This window comes from Phodopus roborovskii, unplaced genomic scaffold (assembly GCF_943737965.1).
Source record: "Phodopus roborovskii unplaced genomic scaffold, PHOROB, whole genome shotgun sequence".
Classification (NCBI taxonomy): domain Eukaryota; kingdom Metazoa; phylum Chordata; class Mammalia; order Rodentia; family Cricetidae; genus Phodopus; species Phodopus roborovskii.
Genome location: NW_026126651.1, coordinates 10,883,909 through 10,904,595, shown reverse-complemented (window position 1 = coordinate 10,904,595; position 20,687 = coordinate 10,883,909). Strand labels below are relative to the sequence as shown.

The following is a 20,687-nucleotide window of genomic DNA, read 5'->3' as shown; positions in this document are numbered from 1 at the left end:
CTCTAGTGAGGGAGAATGTCTCCAGACACCAAGACCTGGCAACCCTTGTAGGCTGGGTAGGTCCAATTAAGTAAGGAGTGAGTAGGGATCCTGTCCTGCACAATTGTCTGTGATTTCCAGAGGGTAATGAGAATTTTCCTGGCAATCACAAATGCATACCAGGTTGTGGACCTAGTCAGGAACCGTTCAGAGGTCACAAGATGACATGTTTAAAAAGGCCCTGCTGTTTAACTTGCCAAAACTCTTGTTTCTAATGTAGAGTGTGACAGTAGGATTCAGGGTGAATTTTTGTTAGCGTCAAATGACATGGGGAGGGTGGGCAGACTGGTAGCCATCATTTAGTTTTTTTTTCTTAACTTTGCCATGCATTTTAAAAGCAAGTGGCCAAATTACCCTGCTGGGGGACCATTGGGGATTCATATCTGGGTTTTCATGTTGCTGGATGCTCCACAGGTCCCATTTTGCTCACATAAACGTGCACCATAAGAGCCAACTTAGCAAACTCATTTCTTGCAGGAGAAGAACGCTGGATGAAATTTCTTCAGTTCCTCAGCTTGGTCGATTTGGCACTCCTGGTAAGCAACATGGTTTGTGTCACAGTAACATATTGATCTGTTCTGTCTGATATCCTGGGTCTATGATGACAAACCAATGTCATGAAGAGAGGTGATGACATAAAAATCATGCTCAATAGGATTACGCTGAGGCCCGTTGAACAGAATGGGGCACCAATGGAGGCCTAGTCTACTTGGTCTTTCTTGTAGGCCAAGTCCCAGGCCCTCATTGGCTCAGCATGGTGTTCCTGCTCTGTGGAATCCAGTGAACTCCATGTGCCCTTCTGTAGGGGTGGAGTGAACTTGATGTTCACTCCCAAGGCTCTTTGAGTCTCACTCTGTACTATTCAGGGTTGCGACCCCACCCCCAAGACAATGCTCATGGGCCACTCTTCTCTCCTGTCTTTCAGTGATCGGCATGCCTTCCTTGACCATGTGCCATGTGGATTATGGTAAGTGGAAAGCATTACTTAATCGCCTGACACTCTGCAGATCATGGGTCCTCACCTTCCACTGTAGACCTCACGGTATTTTAGCCGTTGGGCACCCAACACGGCCTTTCTTTGGGGGATGCCCTACTCTGAAACCTATGTGGACAGGGACATACTCAAACTGCATTCACTTCAAGAGTTTGAAGACCTGGGGATTGGGACATACCAAACTAAGCATTTATTGCAGGGGGGTTGCAGACAGGATTCTCAGTTCCTCGGATTGCACAGCTCTGTGATAGAATGAATGGAACCTTATTCCCTGCCTTTAAAAATAGTTCTAGTTACCATCCAGATTGGGCCTTCCAGGGCAAGAGTTTCAAGTCCTCATTACCTCAGAAGTGTTTCATGATACACACTTGCACAAATAGCAGCTCAGAACGGCCTTAGTGCAGACCTCAGATTCCATGATGATCAATCACTCTGATAATTTACTAGATTAGTAAACCATAGGATGACTTTCAGTATCCTAGTGCTGGAAGGGCACTGCCGGCAAGTCCTTTTCTACTCTCTTTCCTTCCCCCGATATCAGTGGCATTGTCCTGCCTCCCAACGCCCATGCTACAAGTACACAGTTTCATCTGATGTTGATGAGAGGCAGGTTCTTGGTGGGTTGATATCCACTGGGGCAGCAACTTCTTCTGGCCTACTGGCCACAAGGCTCTGGCATTGTTGTTTTATTTGTACGTGCATGGCACACTGAAGTGCAAAACTAGCATGGCTCTAGTGAGGGAGAATGTCTCCAGACACCAAGACCTGGCAACCCTTGTAGGCTGGGTAGGTCCAATTAAGTAAGGAGTGAGTAGGGATCCTGTCCTGCACAATTGTCTGTGATTTCCAGAGGGTAATGAGAATTTTCCTGGCAATCACAAATGCATACCAGGTTGTGGACCTAGTCAGGAACCGTTCAGAGGTCACAAGATGACATGTTTAAAAAGGCCCTGCTGTTTAACTTGCCAAAACTCTTGTTTCTAATGTAGAGTGTGACAGTAGGATTCAGGGTGAATTTTTGTTAGCGTCAAATGACATGGGGAGGGTGGGCAGACTGGTAGCCATCATTTAGTTTTTTTTTTCTTAACTTTGCCATGCATTTTAAAAGCAAGTGGCCAAATTACCCTGCTGGGGGACCATTGGGGATTCATATCTGGGTTTTCATGTTGCTGGATGCTCCACAGGTCCCATTTTGCTCACATAAACGTGCACCATAAGAGCCAACTTAGCAAACTCATTTCTTGCAGGAGAAGAACGCTGGATGAAATTTCTTCAGTTCCTCAGCTTGGTCGATTTGGCACTCCTGGTAAGCAACATGGTTTGTGTCACAGTAACATATTGATCTGTTCTGTCTGATATCCTGGGTCTATGATGACAAACCAATGTCATGAAGAGAGGTGATGACATAAAAATCATGCTCAATAGGATTACGCTGAGGCCCGTTGAACAGAATGGGGCACCAATGGAGGCCTAGTCTACTTGGTCTTTCTTGTAGGCCAAGTCCCAGGCCCTCATTGGCTCAGCATGGTGTTCCTGCTCTGTGGAATCCAGTGAACTCCATGTGCCCTTCTGTAGGGGGAGTGAACTTGATGTTCACTCCCAAGGCTCTTTGAGTCTCACTCTGTACTATTCAGGGTTGCGACCCCACCCCCAAGACAATGCTCATGGGCCACTCTTCTCTCCTGTCTTTCAGTGATCGGCATGCCTTCCTTGACCATGTGCCATGTGGATTATGGTAAGTGGAAAGCATTACTTAATCGCCTGACACTCTGCAGATCATGGGTCCTCACCTTCCACTGTAGACCTCACGGTATTTTAGCCGTTGGGCACCCAACACGGCCTTTCTTTGGGGGATGCCCTACTCTGAAACCTATGTGGACAGGGACATACTCAAACTGCATTCACTTCAAGAGTTTGAAGACCTGGGGATTGGGACATACCAAACTAAGCATTTATTGCAGGGGTGTTGCAGACAGGATTCTCAGTTCCTCGGATTGCACAGCTCTGTGATAGAATGAATGGAACCTTATTCCCTGCCTTTAAAAATAGTTCTAGTTACCATCCAGATTGGGCCTTCCAGGGCAAGAGTTTCAAGTCCTCATTACCTCAGAAGTGTTTCATGATACACACTTGCACAAATAGCAGCTCAGAACGGCCTTAGTGCAGACCTCAGATTCCATGATGATCAATCACTCTGATAATTTACTAGATTAGTAAACCATAGGATGACTTTCAGTATCCTAGTGCTGGAAGGGCACTGCCGGCAAGTCCTTTTCTACTCTCTTTCCTTCCCCCGATATCAGTGGCATTGTCCTGCCTCCCAACGCCCATGCTACAAGTACACAGTTTCATCTGATGTTGATGAGAGGCAGGTTCTTGGTGGGTTGATATCCACTGGGGCAGCAACTTCTTCTGGCCTACTGGCCACAAGGCTCTGGCATTGTTGTTTTATTTGTACGTGCATGGCACACTGAAGTGCAAAACTAGCATGGCTCTAGTGAGGGAGAATGTCTCCAGACACCAAGACCTGGCAACCCTTGTAGGCTGGGTAGGTCCAATTAAGTAAGGAGTGAGTAGGGATCCTGTCCTGCACAATTGTCTGTGATTTCCAGAGGGTAATGAGAATTTTCCTGGCAATCACAAATGCATACCAGGTTGTGGACCTAGTCAGGAACCGTTCAGAGGTCACAAGATGACATGTTTAAAAAGGCCCTGCTGTTTAACTTGCCAAAACTCTTGTTTCTAATGTAGAGTGTGACAGTAGGATTCAGGGTGAATTTTTGTTAGCGTCAAATGACATGGGGAGGGTGGGCAGACTGGTAGCCATCATTTAGTTTTTTTTTTCTTAACTTTGCCATGCATTTTAAAAGCAAGTGGCCAAATTACCCTGCTGGGGGACCATTGGGGATTCATATCTGGGTTTTCATGTTGCTGGATGCTCCACAGGTCCCATTTTGCTCACATAAACGTGCACCATAAGAGCCAACTTAGCAAACTCATTTCTTGCAGGAGAAGAACGCTGGATGAAATTTCTTCAGTTCCTCAGCTTGGTCGATTTGGCACTCCTGGTAAGCAACATGGTTTGTGTCACAGTAACATATTGATCTGTTCTGTCTGATATCCTGGGTCTATGATGACAAACCAATGTCATGAAGAGAGGTGATGACATAAAAATCATGCTCAATAGGATTACGCTGAGGCCCGTTGAACAGAATGGGGCACCAATGGAGGCCTAGTCTACTTGGTCTTTCTTGTAGGCCAAGTCCCAGGCCCTCATTGGCTCAGCATGGTGTTCCTGCTCTGTGGAATCCAGTGAACTCCATGTGCCCTTCTGTAGGGGGAGTGAACTTGATGTTCACTCCCAAGGCTCTTTGAGTCTCACTCTGTACTATTCAGGGTTGCGACCCCACCCCCAAGACAATGCTCATGGGCCACTCTTCTCTCCTGTCTTTCAGTGATCGGCATGCCTTCCTTGACCATGTGCCATGTGGATTATGGTAAGTGGAAAGCATTACTTAATCGCCTGACACTCTGCAGATCATGGGTCCTCACCTTCCACTGTAGACCTCACGGTATTTTAGCCGTTGGGCACCCAACACGGCCTTTCTTTGGGGGATGCCCTACTCTGAAACCTATGTGGACAGGGACATACTCAAACTGCATTCACTTCAAGAGTTTGAAGACCTGGGGATTGGGACATACCAAACTAAGCATTTATTGCAGGGGGGTTGCAGACAGGATTCTCAGTTCCTCGGATTGCACAGCTCTGTGATAGAATGAATGGAACCTTATTCCCTGCCTTTAAAAATAGTTCTAGTTACCATCCAGATTGGGCCTTCCAGGGCAAGAGTTTCAAGTCCTCATTACCTCAGAAGTGTTTCATGATACACACTTGCACAAATAGCAGCTCAGAACGGCCTTAGTGCAGACCTCAGATTCCATGATGATCAATCACTCTGATAATTTACTAGATTAGTAAACCATAGGATGACTTTCAGTATCCTAGTGCTGGAAGGGCACTGCCGGCAAGTCCTTTTCTACTCTCTTTCCTTCCCCCGATATCAGTGGCATTGTCCTGCCTCCCAACGCCCATGCTACAAGTACACAGTTTCATCTGATGTTGATGAGAGGCAGGTTCTTGGTGGGTTGATATCCACTGGGGCAGCAACTTCTTCTGGCCTACTGGCCACAAGGCTCTGGCATTGTTGTTTTATTTGTACGTGCATGGCACACTGAAGTGCAAAACTAGCATGGCTCTAGTGAGGGAGAATGTCTCCAGACACCAAGACCTGGCAACCCTTGTAGGCTGGGTAGGTCCAATTAAGTAAGGAGTGAGTAGGGATCCTGTCCTGCACAATTGTCTGTGATTTCCAGAGGGTAATGAGAATTTTCCTGGCAATCACAAATGCATACCAGGTTGTGGACCTAGTCAGGAACCGTTCAGAGGTCACAAGATGACATGTTTAAAAAGGCCCTGCTGTTTAACTTGCCAAAACTCTTGTTTCTAATGTAGAGTGTGACAGTAGGATTCAGGGTGAATTTTTGTTAGCGTCAAATGACATGGGGAGGGTGGGCAGACTGGTAGCCATCATTTAGTTTTTTTTTTCTTAACTTTGCCATGCATTTTAAAAGCAAGTGGCCAAATTACCCTGCTGGGGGACCATTGGGGATTCATATCTGGGTTTTCATGTTGCTGGATGCTCCACAGGTCCCATTTTGCTCACATAAACGTGCACCATAAGAGCCAACTTAGCAAACTCATTTCTTGCAGGAGAAGAACGCTGGATGAAATTTCTTCAGTTCCTCAGCTTGGTCGATTTGGCACTCCTGGTAAGCAACATGGTTTGTGTCACAGTAACATATTGATCTGTTCTGTCTGATATCCTGGGTCTATGATGACAAACCAATGTCATGAAGAGAGGTGATGACATAAAAATCATGCTCAATAGGATTACGCTGAGGCCCGTTGAACAGAATGGGGCACCAATGGAGGCCTAGTCTACTTGGTCTTTCTTGTAGGCCAAGTCCCAGGCCCTCATTGGCTCAGCATGGTGTTCCTGCTCTGTGGAATCCAGTGAACTCCATGTGCCCTTCTGTAGGGGGGAGTGAACTTGATGTTCACTCCCAAGGCTCTTTGAGTCTCACTCTGTACTATTCAGGGTTGCGACCCCACCCCCAAGACAATGCTCATGGGCCACTCTTCTCTCCTGTCTTTCAGTGATCGGCATGCCTTCCTTGACCATGTGCCATGTGGATTATGGTAAGTGGAAAGCATTACTTAATCGCCTGACACTCTGCAGATCATGGGTCCTCACCTTCCACTGTAGACCTCACGGTATTTTAGCCGTTGGGCACCCAACACGGCCTTTCTTTGGGGGATGCCCTACTCTGAAACCTATGTGGACAGGGACATACTCAAACTGCATTCACTTCAAGAGTTTGAAGACCTGGGGATTGGGACATACCAAACTAAGCATTTATTGCAGGGGTGTTGCAGACAGGATTCTCAGTTCCTCGGATTGCACAGCTCTGTGATAGAATGAATGGAACCTTATTCCCTGCCTTTAAAAATAGTTCTAGTTACCATCCAGATTGGGCCTTCCAGGGCAAGAGTTTCAAGTCCTCATTACCTCAGAAGTGTTTCATGATACACACTTGCACAAATAGCAGCTCAGAACGGCCTTAGTGCAGACCTCAGATTCCATGATGATCAATCACTCTGATAATTTACTAGATTAGTAAACCATAGGATGACTTTCAGTATCCTAGTGCTGGAAGGGCACTGCCGGCAAGTCCTTTTCTACTCTCTTTCCTTCCCCCCGATATCAGTGGCATTGTCCTGCCTCCCAACGCCCATGCTACAAGTACACAGTTTCATCTGATGTTGATGAGAGGCAGGTTCTTGGTGGGTTGATATCCACTGGGGCAGCAACTTCTTCTGGCCTACTGGCCACAAGGCTCTGGCATTGTTGTTTTATTTGTACGTGCATGGCACACTGAAGTGCAAAACTAGCATGGCTCTAGTGAGGGAGAATGTCTCCAGACACCAAGACCTGGCAACCCTTGTAGGCTGGGTAGGTCCAATTAAGTAAGGAGTGAGTAGGGATCCTGTCCTGCACAATTGTCTGTGATTTCCAGAGGGTAATGAGAATTTTCCTGGCAATCACAAATGCATACCAGGTTGTGGACCTAGTCAGGAACCGTTCAGAGGTCACAAGATGACATGTTTAAAAAGGCCCTGCTGTTTAACTTGCCAAAACTCTTGTTTCTAATGTAGAGTGTGACAGTAGGATTCAGGGTGAATTTTTGTTAGCGTCAAATGACATGGGGAGGGTGGGCAGACTGGTAGCCATCATTTAGTTTTTTTTTCTTAACTTTGCCATGCATTTTAAAAGCAAGTGGCCAAATTACCCTGCTGGGGGACCATTGGGGATTCATATCTGGGTTTTCATGTTGCTGGATGCTCCACAGGTCCCATTTTGCTCACATAAACGTGCACCATAAGAGCCAACTGAGCAAACTCATTTCTTGCAGGAGAAGAACGCTGGATGAAATTTCTTCAGTTCCTCAGCTTGGTCGATTTGGCACTCCTGGTAAGCAACATGGTTTGTGTCACAGTAACATATTGATCTGTTCTGTCTGATATCCTGGGTCTATGATGACAAACCAATGTCATGAAGAGAGGTGATGACATAAAAATCATGCTCAATAGGATTACGCTGAGGCCCGTTGAACAGAATGGGGCACCAATGGAGGCCTAGTCTACTTGGTCTTTCTTGTAGGCCAAGTCCCAGGCCCTCATTGGCTCAGCATGGTGTTCCTGCTCTGTGGAATCCAGTGAACTCCATGTGCCCTTCTGTAGGAGTGAACTTGATGTTCACTCCCAAGGCTCTTTGAGTCTCACTCTGTACTATTCAGGGTTGCGACCCCACCCCCAAGACAATGCTCATGGGCCACTCTTCTCTCCTGTCTTTCAGTGATCGGCATGCCTTCCTTGACCATGTGCCATGTGGATTATGGTAAGTGGAAAGCATTACTTAATCGCCTGACACTCTGCAGATCATGGGTCCTCACCTTCCACTGTAGACCTCACGGTATTTTAGCCGTTGGGCACCCAACACGGCCTTTCTTTGGGGGATGCCCTACTCTGAAACCTATGTGGACAGGGACATACTCAAACTGCACTCACTTCAAGAGTTTGAAGACCTGGGGATTGGGACATACCAAACTAAGCATTTATTGCAGGGGGGTTGCAGACAGGATTCTCAGTTCCTCGGATTGCACAGCTCTGTGATAGAATGAATGGAACCTTATTCCCTGCCTTTAAAAATAGTTCTAGTTACCATCCAGATTGGGCCTTCCAGGGCAAGAGTTTCAAGTCCTCATTACCTCAGAAGTGTTTCATGATACACACTTGCACAAATAGCAGCTCAGAACGGCCTTAGTGCAGACCTCAGATTCCATGATGATCAATCACTCTGATAATTTACTAGATTAGTAAACCATAGGATGACTTTCAGTATCCTAGTGCTGGAAGGGCACTGCCGGCAAGTCCTTTTCTACTCTCTTTCCTTCCCCTGATATCAGTGGCATTGTCCTGCCTCCCAACGCCCATGCTACAAGTACACAGTTTCATCTGATGTTGATGAGAGGCAGGTTCTTGGTGGGTTGATATCCACTGGGGCAGCAACTTCTTCTGGCCTACTGGCCACAAGGCTCTGGCATTGTTGTTTTATTTGTACGTGCATGGCACACTGAAGTGCAAAACTAGCATGGCTCTAGTGAGGGAGAATGTCTCCAGACACCAAGACCTGGCAACCCTTGTAGGCTGGGTAGGTCCAATTAAGTAAGGAGTGAGTAGGGATCCTGTCCTGCACAATTGTCTGTGATTTCCAGAGGGTAATGAGAATTTTCCTGGCAATCACAAATGCATACCAGGTTGTGGACCTAGTCAGGAACCGTTCAGAGGTCACAAGATGACATGTTTAAAAAGGCCCTGCTGTTTAACTTGCCAAAACTCTTGTTTCTAATGTAGAGTGTGACAGTAGGATTCAGGGTGAATTTTTGTTAGCGTCAAATGACATGGGGAGGGTGGGCAGACTGGTAGCCATCATTTAGTTTTTTTTTCTTAACTTTGCCATGCATTTTAAAAGCAAGTGGCCAAATTACCCTGCTGGGGGACCATTGGGGATTCATATCTGGGTTTTCATGTTGCTGGATGCTCCACAGGTCCCATTTTGCTCACATAAACGTGCACCATAAGAGCCAACTTAGCAAACTCATTTCTTGCAGGAGAAGAACGCTGGATGAAATTTCTTCAGTTCCTCAGCTTGGTCGATTTGGCACTCCTGGTAAGCAACATGGTTTGTGTCACAGTAACATATTGATCTGTTCTGTCTGATATCCTGGGTCTATGATGACAAACCAATGTCATGAAGAGAGGTGATGACATAAAAATCATGCTCAATAGGATTACGCTGAGGCCCGTTGAACAGAATGGGGCACCAATGGAGGCCTAGTCTACTTGGTCTTTCTTGTAGGCCAAGTCCCAGGCCCTCATTGGCTCAGCATGGTGTTCCTGCTCTGTGGAATCCAGTGAACTCCATGTGCCCTTCTGTAGGAGTGAACTTGATGTTCACTCCCAAGGCTCTTTGAGTCTCACTCTGTACTATTCAGGGTTGCGACCCCACCCCCAAGACAATGCTCATGGGCCACTCTTCTCTCCTGTCTTTCAGTGATCGGCATGCCTTCCTTGACCATGTGCCATGTGGATTATGGTAAGTGGAAAGCATTACTTAATCGCCTGACACTCTGCAGATCATGGGTCCTCACCTTCCACTGTAGACCTCACGGTATTTTAGCCGTTGGGCACCCAACACGGCCTTTCTTTGGGGGATGCCCTACTCTGAAACCTATGTGGACAGGGACATACTCAAACTGCACTCACTTCAAGAGTTTGAAGACCTGGGGATTGGGACATACCAAACTAAGCATTTATTGCAGGGGGGTTGCAGACAGGATTCTCAGTTCCTCGGATTGCACAGCTCTGTGATAGAATGAATGGAACCTTATTCCCTGCCTTTAAAAATAGTTCTAGTTACCATCCAGATTGGGCCTTCCAGGGCAAGAGTTTCAAGTCCTCATTACCTCAGAAGTGTTTCATGATACACACTTGCACAAATAGCAGCTCAGAACGGCCTTAGTGCAGACCTCAGATTCCATGATGATCAATCACTCTGATAATTTACTAGATTAGTAAACCATAGGATGACTTTCAGTATCCTAGTGCTGGAAGGGCACTGCCGGCAAGTCCTTTTCTACTCTCTTTCCTTCCCCCGATATCAGTGGCATTGTCCTGCCTCCCAACGCCCATGCTACAAGTACACAGTTTCATCTGATGTTGATGAGAGGCAGGTTCTTGGTGGGTTGATATCCACTGGGGCAGCAACTTCTTCTGGCCTACTGGCCACAAGGCTCTGGCATTGTTGTTTTATTTGTACGTGCATGGCACACTGAAGTGCAAAACTAGCATGGCTCTAGTGAGGGAGAATGTCTCCAGACACCAAGACCTGGCAACCCTTGTAGGCTGGGTAGGTCCAATTAAGTAAGGAGTGAGTAGGGATCCTGTCCTGCACAATTGTCTGTGATTTCCAGAGGGTAATGAGAATTTTCCTGGCAATCACAAATGCATACCAGGTTGTGGACCTAGTCAGGAACCGTTCAGAGGTCACAAGATGACATGTTTAAAAAGGCCCTGCTGTTTAACTTGCCAAAACTCTTGTTTCTAATGTAGAGTGTGACAGTAGGATTCAGGGTGAATTTTTGTTAGCGTCAAATGACATGGGGAGGGTGGGCAGACTGGTAGCCATCATTTAGTTTTTTTTTCTTAACTTTGCCATGCATTTTAAAAGCAAGTGGCCAAATTACCCTGCTGGGGGACCATTGGGGATTCATATCTGGGTTTTCATGTTGCTGGATGCTCCACAGGTCCCATTTTGCTCACATAAACGTGCACCATAAGAGCCAACTGAGCAAACTCATTTCTTGCAGGAGAAGAACGCTGGCTGAAATTTCTTCAGTTCCTCAGCTTGGTCGATTTGGCACTCCTGGTAAGCAACATGGTTTGTGTCACAGTAACATATTGATCTGTTCTGTCTGATATCCTGGGTCTATGATGACAAACCAATGTCATGAAGAGAGGTGATGACATAAAAATCATGCTCAATAGGATTACGCTGAGGCCCGTTGAACAGAATGGGGCACCAATGGAGGCCTAGTCTACTTGGTCTTTCTTGTAGGCCAAGTCCCAGGCCCTCATTGGCTCAGCATGGTGTTCCTGCTCTGTGGAATCCAGTGAACTCCATGTGCCCTTCTGTAGGGAGTGAACTTGATGTTCACTCCCAAGGCTCTTTGAGTCTCACTCTGTACTATTCAGGGTTGCGACCCCACCCCCAAGACAATGCTCATGGGCCACTCTTCTCTCCTGTCTTTCAGTGATCGGCATGCCTTCCTTGACCATGTGCCATGTGGATTATGGTAAGTGGAAAGCATTACTTAATCGCCTGACACTCTGCAGATCATGGGTCCTCACCTTCCACTGTAGACCTCACGGTATTTTAGCCGTTGGGCACCCAACACGGCCTTTCTTTGGGGGATGCCCTACTCTGAAACCTATGTGGACAGGGACATACTCAAACTGCACTCACTTCAAGAGTTTGAAGACCTGGGGATTGGGACATACCAAACTAAGCATTTATTGCAGGGGGGTTGCAGACAGGATTCTCAGTTCCTCGGATTGCACAGCTCTGTGATAGAATGAATGGAACCTTATTCCCTGCCTTTAAAAATAGTTCTAGTTACCATCCAGATTGGGCCTTCCAGGGCAAGAGTTTCAAGTCCTCATTACCTCAGAAGTGTTTCATGATACACACTTGCACAAATAGCAGCTCAGAACGGCCTTAGTGCAGACCTCAGATTCCATGATGATCAATCACTCTGATAATTTACTAGATTAGTAAACCATAGGATGACTTTCAGTATCCTAGTGCTGGAAGGGCACTGCCGGCAAGTCCTTTTCTACTCTCTTTCCTTCCCCTGATATCAGTGGCATTGTCCTGCCTCCCAACGCCCATGCTACAAGTACACAGTTTCATCTGATGTTGATGAGAGGCAGGTTCTTGGTGGGTTGATATCCACTGGGGCAGCAACTTCTTCTGGCCTACTGGCCACAAGGCTCTGGCATTGTTGTTTTATTTGTACGTGCATGGCACACTGAAGTGCAAAACTAGCATGGCTCTAGTGAGGGAGAATGTCTCCAGACACCAAGACCTGGCAACCCTTGTAGGCTGGGTAGGTCCAATTAAGTAAGGAGTGAGTAGGGATCCTGTCCTGCACAATTGTCTGTGATTTCCAGAGGGTAATGAGAATTTTCCTGGCAATCACAAATGCATACCAGGTTGTGGACCTAGTCAGGAACCGTTCAGAGGTCACAAGATGACATGTTTAAAAAGGCCCTGCTGTTTAACTTGCCAAAACTCTTGTTTCTAATGTAGAGTGTGACAGTAGGATTCAGGGTGAATTTTTGTTAGCGTCAAATGACATGGGGAGGGTGGGCAGACTGGTAGCCATCATTTAGTTTTTTTTTCTTAACTTTGCCATGCATTTTAAAAGCAAGTGGCCAAATTACCCTGCTGGGGGACCATTGGGGATTCATATCTGGGTTTTCATGTTGCTGGATGCTCCACAGGTCCCATTTTGCTCACATAAACGTGCACCATAAGAGCCAACTGAGCAAACTCATTTCTTGCAGGAGAAGAACGCTGGCTGAAATTTCTTCAGTTCCTCAGCTTGGTCGATTTGGCACTCCTGGTAAGCAACATGGTTTGTGTCACAGTAACATATTGATCTGTTCTGTCTGATATCCTGGGTCTATGATGACAAACCAATGTCATGAAGAGAGGTGATGACATAAAAATCATGCTCAATAGGATTACGCTGAGGCCCGTTGAACAGAATGGGGCACCAATGGAGGCCTAGTCTACTTGGTCTTTCTTGTAGGCCAAGTCCCAGGCCCTCATTGGCTCAGCATGGTGTTCCTGCTCTGTGGAATCCAGTGAACTCCATGTGCCCTTCTGTAGGAGTGAACTTGATGTTCACTCCCAAGGCTCTTTGAGTCTCACTCTGTACTATTCAGGGTTGCGACCCCACCCCCAAGACAATGCTCATGGGCCACTCTTCTCTCCTGTCTTTCAGTGATCGGCATGCCTTCCTTGACCATGTGCCATGTGGATTATGGTAAGTGGAAAGCATTACTTAATCGCCTGACACTCTGCAGATCATGGGTCCTCACCTTCCACTGTAGACCTCACGGTATTTTAGCCGTTGGGCACCCAACACGGCCTTTCTTTGGGGGATGCCCTACTCTGAAACCTATGTGGACAGGGACATACTCAAACTGCACTCACTTCAAGAGTTTGAAGACCTGGGGATTGGGACATACCAAACTAAGCATTTATTGCAGGGGGGTTGCAGACAGGATTCTCAGTTCCTCGGATTGCACAGCTCTGTGATAGCATGAATGGAACCTTATTCCCTGCCTTTAAAAATAGTTCTAGTTACCATCCAGATTGGGCCTTCCAGGGCAAGAGTTTCAAGTCCTCATTACCTCAGAAGTGTTTCATGATACACACTTGCACAAATAGCAGCTCAGAACGGCCTTAGTGCAGACCTCAGATTCCATGATGATCAATCACTCTGATAATTTACTAGATTAGTAAACCATAGGATGACTTTCAGTATCCTAGTGCTGGAAGGGCACTGCCGGCAAGTCCTTTTCTACTCTCTTTCCTTCCCCTGATATCAGTGGCATTGTCCTGCCTCCCAACGCCCATGCTACAAGTACACAGTTTCATCTGATGTTGATGAGAGGCAGGTTCTTGGTGGGTTGATATCCACTGGGGCAGCAACTTCTTCTGGCCTACTGGCCACAAGGCTCTGGCATTGTTGTTTTATTTGTACGTGCATGGCACACTGAAGTGCAAAACTAGCATGGCTCTAGTGAGGGAGAATGTCTCCAGACACCAAGACCTGGCAACCCTTGTAGGCTGGGTAGGTCCAATTAAGTAAGGAGTGAGTAGGGATCCTGTCCTGCACAATTGTCTGTGATTTCCAGAGGGTAATGAGAATTTTCCTGGCAATCACAAATGCATACCAGGTTGTGGACCTAGTCAGGAACCGTTCAGAGGTCACAAGATGACATGTTTAAAAAGGCCCTGCTGTTTAACTTGCCAAAACTCTTGTTTCTAATGTAGAGTGTGACAGTAGGATTCAGGGTGAATTTTTGTTAGCGTCAAATGACATGGGGAGGGTGGGCAGACTGGTAGCCATCATTTAGTTTTTTTTTCTTAACTTTGCCATGCATTTTAAAAGCAAGTGGCCAAATTACCCTGCTGGGGGACCATTGGGGATTCATATCTGGGTTTTCATGTTGCTGGATGCTCCACAGGTCCCATTTTGCTCACATAAACGTGCACCATAAGAGCCAACTGAGCAAACTCATTTCTTGCAGGAGAAGAACGCTGGCTGAAATTTCTTCAGTTCCTCAGCTTGGTCGATTTGGCACTCCTGGTAAGCAACATGGTTTGTGTCACAGTAACATATTGATCTGTTCTGTCTGATATCCTGGGTCTATGATGACAAACCAATGTCATGAAGAGAGGTGATGACATAAAAATCATGCTCAATAGGATTACGCTGAGGCCCGTTGAACAGAATGGGGCACCAATGGAGGCCTAGTCTACTTGGTCTTTCTTGTAGGCCAAGTCCCAGGCCCTCATTGGGTCAGCATGGTGTTCCTGCTCTGTGGAATCCAGTGAACTCCATGTGCCCTTCTGTAGGAGTGAACTCGATGTTCACTCCCAAGGCTCTTTGAGTCTCACTCTGTACTATTCAGGGTTGCGACCCCACCCCCAAGACAATGCTCATGGGCCACTCTTCTCTCCTGTCTTTCAGTGATCGGCATGCCTTCCTTGACCATGTGCCATGTGGATTATGGTAAGTGGAAAGCATTACTTAATCGCCTGACACTCTGCAGATCATGGGTCCTCACCTTCCACTGTAGACCTCACGGTATTTTAGCCGTTGGGCACCCAACACGGCCTTTCTTTGGGGGATGCCCTACTCTGAAACCTATGTGGACAGGGACATACTCAAACTGCACTCACTTCAAGAGTTTGAAGACCTGGGGATTGGGACATACCAAACTAAGCATTTATTGCAGGGGGGTTGCAGACAGGATTCTCAGTTCCTCGGATTGCACAGCTCTGTGATAGCATGAATGGAACCTTATTCCCTGCCTTTAAAAATAGTTCTAGTTACCATCCAGATTGGGCCTTCCAGGGCAAGAGTTTCAAGTTCTCATTACCTCAGAAGTGTTTCATGATACACACTTGCACAAATAGCAGCTCAGAACGGCCTTAGTGCAGACCTCAGATTCCATCATGATCAATCACTCTGATAATTTACTAGATTAGTAAACCATAGGATGACTTTCAGTATCCTAGTGCTGGAAGGGCACTGCCGGCAAGTCCTTTTCTACTCTCTTTCCTTCCCCCGATAATAGTGGCATTGTCCTGCCTCCCAACGCCCATGCTACAAGTACACAGTTTCATCTGATGTTGATGAGAGGCAGTTTCTTGGTGGGTTGATATCCACTGGGGCAGCAACTTCTTCTGGCCTACTGGCCACAAGGCTCTGGCATTGTTGTTTTATTTGTACGTGCATGGCACACTGAAGTGCAAAACTAGCATGGCTCTAGTGAGGGAGAATGTCTCCAGACACCAAGACCTGGCAACCCTTGTAGGCTGGGTAGGTCCAATTAAGTAAGGAGTGAGTAGGGATCCTGTCCTGCACAATTGTCTGTGATTTCCAGAGGGTAATGAGAATTTTCCTGGCAATCACAAATGCATACCAGGTTGTGGACCTAGTCAGGAACCGTTCAGAGGTCACAAGATGACATGTTTAAAAAGGCTGTTTAACTTGCCATAACTGTTGTTTCTAATGTAGAGTGTGACAGTAGGATTCAGGGTGAATTTTTGTTAGCGTCAAATGACATGGGGAGGGTGGGCAGACTGGTAGCCATCATTTAGTTTTTTTTCTTAACTTTGCCATGCATTTTAAAAGCAAGTGGCCAAATTACCCTGCTGGGGGACCATTGGGGATTCATATCTGGGTTTTCATGTTGCTGGATGCTCCACAGGTCCCATTTTGCTCACATAAACGTGCACCATAAGAGCCAACTGAGCAAACTCATTTCTTGCAGGAGAAGAACGCTGGCTGAAATTTCTTCAGTTCCTCAGCTTGGTCGATTTGGCACTCCTGGTAAGCAACATGGTTTGTGTCAGAGTAACATATTGATCTGTTCTGTCTGATATCCTGGGTCTATGATGACAAACCAATGTCATGAAGAGAGGTGATGACATAAAAATCATGCTCAATAGGATTACGCTGAGGCCCGTTGAACAGAATGGGGCACCAATGGAGGCCTAGTCTACTTGGTCTTTCTTGTAGGCCAAGTCCCAGGCCCTCATTGGGTCAGCATGGTGTTCCTGCTCTGTGGAATCCAGTGAACTCCATGTGCCCTTCTGTAGGAGTGAACTCGATGTTCACTCCCAAGGCTCTTTGAGTCTCACTCTGTACTATTCAGGGTTGCGACCCCACCCCCAAGACAATGCTCATGGGCCACTCTTCTCTCCTGTCTTTCAGTGATCGGCATGCCTTCCTTGACCATGTGCCATGTGGATTATGGTAAGTGGAAAGCATTACTTAATCGCCTGACACTCTGCAGATCATGGGTCCTCACCTTCCACTGTAGACCTCACGGTATTTTAGCCGTTGGGCACCCAACACGGCCTTTCTTTGGGGGATGCCCTACTCTGAAACCTATGTGGACAGGGACATACTCAAACTGCACTCACTTCAAGAGTTTGAAGACCTGGGGATTGGGACATACCAAACTAAGCATTTATTGCAGGGGGGTTGCAGACAGGATTCTCAGTTCCTCGGATTGCACAGCTCTGTGATAGAATGAATGGAACCTTATTCCCTGCCTTTAAAAATAGTTCTAGTTACCATCCAGATTGGGGCTTCCAGGGCAAGAGTTTCAAGTCCTCATTACCTTAGAAGTGTTTCATGATACACACTTGCACAAATAGCAGCTCAGAACGGCCTTAGTGCAGACCTCAGATTCCATGATGATCAATCACTCTGATAATTTACTAGATTAGTAAACCATAGGATGACTTTCAGTATCCTAGTGCTGGAAGGGCACTGCCGGCACGTCCTTTTCTACTCTCTTTCCTTCCCCTGATATCAGTGGCATTGTCCTGCCTCCCAACGCCCATGCTACAAGTACACAGTTTCATCTGATGTTGATGAGAGGCAGGTTCTTGGTGGGTTGATATCCACTGGGGCAGCAACTTCTTCTGGCCTACTGGCCACAAGGCTCTGGCATTGTTGTTTTATTTGTACGTGCATGGCACACTGAAGTGCAAAACTAGCATGGCTCTAGTGAGGGAGAATGTCTCCAGACACCAAGACCTGGCAACCCTTGTAGGCTGGGTAGGTCCAATTAAGTAAGGAGTGAGTAGGGATCCTGTCCTGCACAATTGTCTGTGATTTCCAGAGGGTAATGAGAATATTCCTGGCAATCACAAATGCATACCAGGTTGTGGACCTAGTCAGGAACCGTTCAGAGGTCACAAGATGACACAAGACATGTTTAAAAAGGCCCTGCTGTTTAACTTGCCAAAACTCTTGTTTCAAATGTAGAGTGTGACAGTAGGATTCAGGGTGAATTTTTGTTAGCGTCAAATGACATGGGGAGGGTGGGCAGACTGGTAACCATCATTTAGATTTTTTTCTTAACTTTGCCATGCATTTTAAAAGAAAGTGGCCAAATTACCCTGCTGGGGGACCATTGGGGATTCATATCTGGGTTTTCATGTTGCTGGATGCTCCACAGGTCCCATTTTGCTCACATAAACGTGCACCATAAGAGCCAACTGAGCAAACTCATTTCTTGCAGGAGAAGAACGCTGGCTGAAATTTCTTCAGTTACTCAGCTTGGTCGATTTGGCACTCCTGGTAAGTAACATGGTTTGTGTCACAGTAACATATTGATCTGTTCTGTCTGATATCCTGGGTCTATGATGACAAACCAATGTCATGAAGAGAGGTGATGACATAAAAATCATGCTCAATAGGATTACGCTGAGGCCCGTTGAACAGAATGGGGCACCAATGGAGGCCTAGTCTACTTGGTCTTTCTTGTAGGCCAAGTCCCAGGCCCTCATTGGGTCAGCATGGTGTTCCTGCTCTGTGGAATCCAGTGAACTCCATGTGCCCTTCTGTAGGAGTGAACTCGATGTTCACTCCCAAGGCTCTTTGAGTCTCACTCTGTACTATTCAGGGTTGCGACCCCACCCCCAAGACAATGCTCATGGGCCACTCTTCTCTCCTGTCTTTCAGTGATCGGCATGCCTTCCTTGACCATGTGCCATGTGGATTATGGTAAGTGGAAAGCATTACTTAATCGCCTGACACTCTGCAGATCATGGGTCCTCACCTTCCACTGTAGACCTCACGGTATTTTAGCCGTTGGGCACCCAACACGGCCTTTCTTTGGGGGATGCCCTACTCTGAAACCTATGTGGACAGGGACATACTCAAACTGCACTCACTTCAAGAGTTTGAAGACCTGGGGATTGGGACATACCAAACTAAGCCTTTATTGCAGGGGGGTTGCAGACAGGATTCTCAGTTCCTCGGATTGCACAGCTCTGTCATAGCATGAATGGAACCTTATTCCCTGCCTTTAAAAATAGTTCTAGTTACCATCCAGATTGGGGCTTCCAGGGCAAGAGTTTCAAGTTCTCATTACCTCAGAAGTGTTTCATGATACACACTTGCACAAATAGCAGCTCAGAACGGCCTTAGTGCAGACCTCAGATTCCATCATGATCAATCACTCTGATAATTTACTAGATTAGTAAACCATAGGATGACTTTCAGTATCCTAGTGCAGGAAGGGCACTGCCGGCAAGTCCTTTTCTACTCTCTTTCCTTCCCCCGATAATAGTGGCATTGTCCTGCCTCCCAACGCCCATGCTACAACTACACAGTTTCATCTGATGTTGATGAGAGGCAGTTTCTTGGTGGGTTGATATCCACTGGGGCAGCAACTTCTTCTGACATACTGTCCACAAGGCTCTGGCATTGTTGTTATATTTGTACGTGCATGGCACACTGAAGTGCAAAACTAGCATGGCTCTAGTGAGGGAGAATGTCTCCAGACACCAAGACCTGGCAACTATTGTAGGCTGGGTAGGTCCAATTAAGTAAGGAGTGAGTAGGGATCCTGTCCTGCACAATTGTCTGTGATTTCCAGAGGGTAATGAGAATTTGCCTGGCAATCACAAATGCATACCAGGTTGTGGACGTAGTCAGCAACCGTTCAGAGGTCACAAGATGACATGTTTAAAAAGGCTGTTTAACTTGCCAAAACTGTTGTTTCTAATGTAGAGTGTGACAGTAGGATTCAGGGTGAATTTTTGTTAGCGTCAAATGACATGGGGAGGGTGGGCAGACTGGTAACCATCATTTAGATTTTTTTCTTAACTTTGCCATGCATTTTAAAAGCAAGTGGCCAAATTACCCTGCTGGGGGACCATTGGGGATTCATATCTGGGTTTTCATGTTGCTGGATGCTCCACAGGTCCCATTTTGCTCACATAAACGTGCACCATAAGAGCCAACTGAGCAAACTCATTTCTTGCAGGAGAAGAACGCTGGCTGAAATTTCTTCAGTTCCTCAGCTTGGTCGATTTGGCACTCCTGGTAAGCAACATGGTTTGTGTCACAGTAACATATTGATCTGTTCTGTCTGATATCCTGGGTCTATGATGACAAACCAATGTCATGAAGAGAGGTGATGACATAAAAATCATGCTCAATAGGATTACGCTGAGGCCCGTTGAACAGAATGGGGCACCAATGGAGGCCTAGTCTACTTGGTCTTTCTTGTAGGCCAAGTCCCAGGCCCTCATTGGCTCAGCATGGTGTTCCTGCTCTGTGGAATCCAGTGAACTCCATGTGCCCTTCTGTAGGAGTGAACTCGATGTTCACTCCCAAGGCTCTTTGAGTCTCACTCTGTACTATTCAGGGTTGCGACCCCACCCCCAAGACAATGCTCATGGGCCACTCTTCTCTCCTGTCTTTCAGTGATCGGCATGCCTTCCTTGACCATGTGCCATGTGGATTATGGTAAGTGGAAAGCATTACTTAATCGCCTGACACTCTGCAGATCATGGGTCCTCACCTTCCACTGTAGACCTCACGGTATTTTAGCCGTTGGGCACCCAACACGGCCTTTCTTTGGGGGATGCCCTACTCTGAAACCTATGTGGACAGGGACATACTCAAACTGCACTCACTTCAAGAGTTTGAAGACCTGGGGATTGGGACATACCAAACTAAGCATTTATTGCAGGGGGTTGCAGACAGGATTCTCAGTTCCTCGGATTGCACAGCTCTGTGATAGAATGAATGGAACCTTATTCCCTGCCTTTAAAAATAGTTCTAGTTACCATCCAGATTG

The 20,687-nt window shown here is 46.7% G+C and overlaps 12 non-coding genes across 12 annotated transcripts; all 12 read left to right on the top strand.

Moving 5' to 3' along the window:
* The first annotated feature begins 631 nt into the window (after positions 1 to 631).
* On the top strand, positions 632 to 710 carry LOC127214090 (small nucleolar RNA SNORD115). The gene has a single exon (XR_007833808.1). It is a non-coding gene; the product is annotated as a small nucleolar RNA SNORD115 (small nucleolar RNA).
* A 1,685-nt stretch (positions 711 to 2,395) lies between these two features.
* Positions 2,396 to 2,474, top strand: LOC127214088 (small nucleolar RNA SNORD115). The gene has a single exon (XR_007833806.1). It is a non-coding gene; the product is annotated as a small nucleolar RNA SNORD115 (small nucleolar RNA).
* Positions 2,475 to 4,157: 1,683 nt separating this feature from the next.
* Positions 4,158 to 4,236, top strand: LOC127214087 (small nucleolar RNA SNORD115). Its single transcript, XR_007833805.1, has one exon. It is a non-coding gene; the product is annotated as a small nucleolar RNA SNORD115 (small nucleolar RNA).
* Positions 4,237 to 5,919: 1,683 nt separating this feature from the next.
* On the top strand, positions 5,920 to 5,998 carry LOC127214086 (small nucleolar RNA SNORD115). Its single transcript, XR_007833804.1, has one exon. It is a non-coding gene; the product is annotated as a small nucleolar RNA SNORD115 (small nucleolar RNA).
* A 1,684-nt stretch (positions 5,999 to 7,682) lies between these two features.
* LOC127214085 (small nucleolar RNA SNORD115) lies at positions 7,683 to 7,761 on the top strand. Its single transcript, XR_007833803.1, has one exon. It is a non-coding gene; the product is annotated as a small nucleolar RNA SNORD115 (small nucleolar RNA).
* A 1,679-nt stretch (positions 7,762 to 9,440) lies between these two features.
* Positions 9,441 to 9,519, top strand: LOC127214084 (small nucleolar RNA SNORD115). Its single transcript, XR_007833802.1, has one exon. It is a non-coding gene; the product is annotated as a small nucleolar RNA SNORD115 (small nucleolar RNA).
* Positions 9,520 to 11,198: 1,679 nt separating this feature from the next.
* Positions 11,199 to 11,277, top strand: LOC127214083 (small nucleolar RNA SNORD115). The gene has a single exon (XR_007833801.1). It is a non-coding gene; the product is annotated as a small nucleolar RNA SNORD115 (small nucleolar RNA).
* Positions 11,278 to 12,957: 1,680 nt separating this feature from the next.
* Positions 12,958 to 13,036, top strand: LOC127214082 (small nucleolar RNA SNORD115). The gene has a single exon (XR_007833800.1). It is a non-coding gene; the product is annotated as a small nucleolar RNA SNORD115 (small nucleolar RNA).
* A 1,679-nt stretch (positions 13,037 to 14,715) lies between these two features.
* Positions 14,716 to 14,794, top strand: LOC127214081 (small nucleolar RNA SNORD115). The gene has a single exon (XR_007833799.1). It is a non-coding gene; the product is annotated as a small nucleolar RNA SNORD115 (small nucleolar RNA).
* Positions 14,795 to 16,467: 1,673 nt separating this feature from the next.
* LOC127214079 (small nucleolar RNA SNORD115) lies at positions 16,468 to 16,546 on the top strand. The gene has a single exon (XR_007833798.1). It is a non-coding gene; the product is annotated as a small nucleolar RNA SNORD115 (small nucleolar RNA).
* Positions 16,547 to 18,231: 1,685 nt separating this feature from the next.
* On the top strand, positions 18,232 to 18,310 carry LOC127214078 (small nucleolar RNA SNORD115). The gene has a single exon (XR_007833797.1). It is a non-coding gene; the product is annotated as a small nucleolar RNA SNORD115 (small nucleolar RNA).
* A 1,673-nt stretch (positions 18,311 to 19,983) lies between these two features.
* LOC127214076 (small nucleolar RNA SNORD115) lies at positions 19,984 to 20,062 on the top strand. Its single transcript, XR_007833795.1, has one exon. It is a non-coding gene; the product is annotated as a small nucleolar RNA SNORD115 (small nucleolar RNA).
* The last annotated feature ends 625 nt before the right edge of the window (positions 20,063 to 20,687 follow it).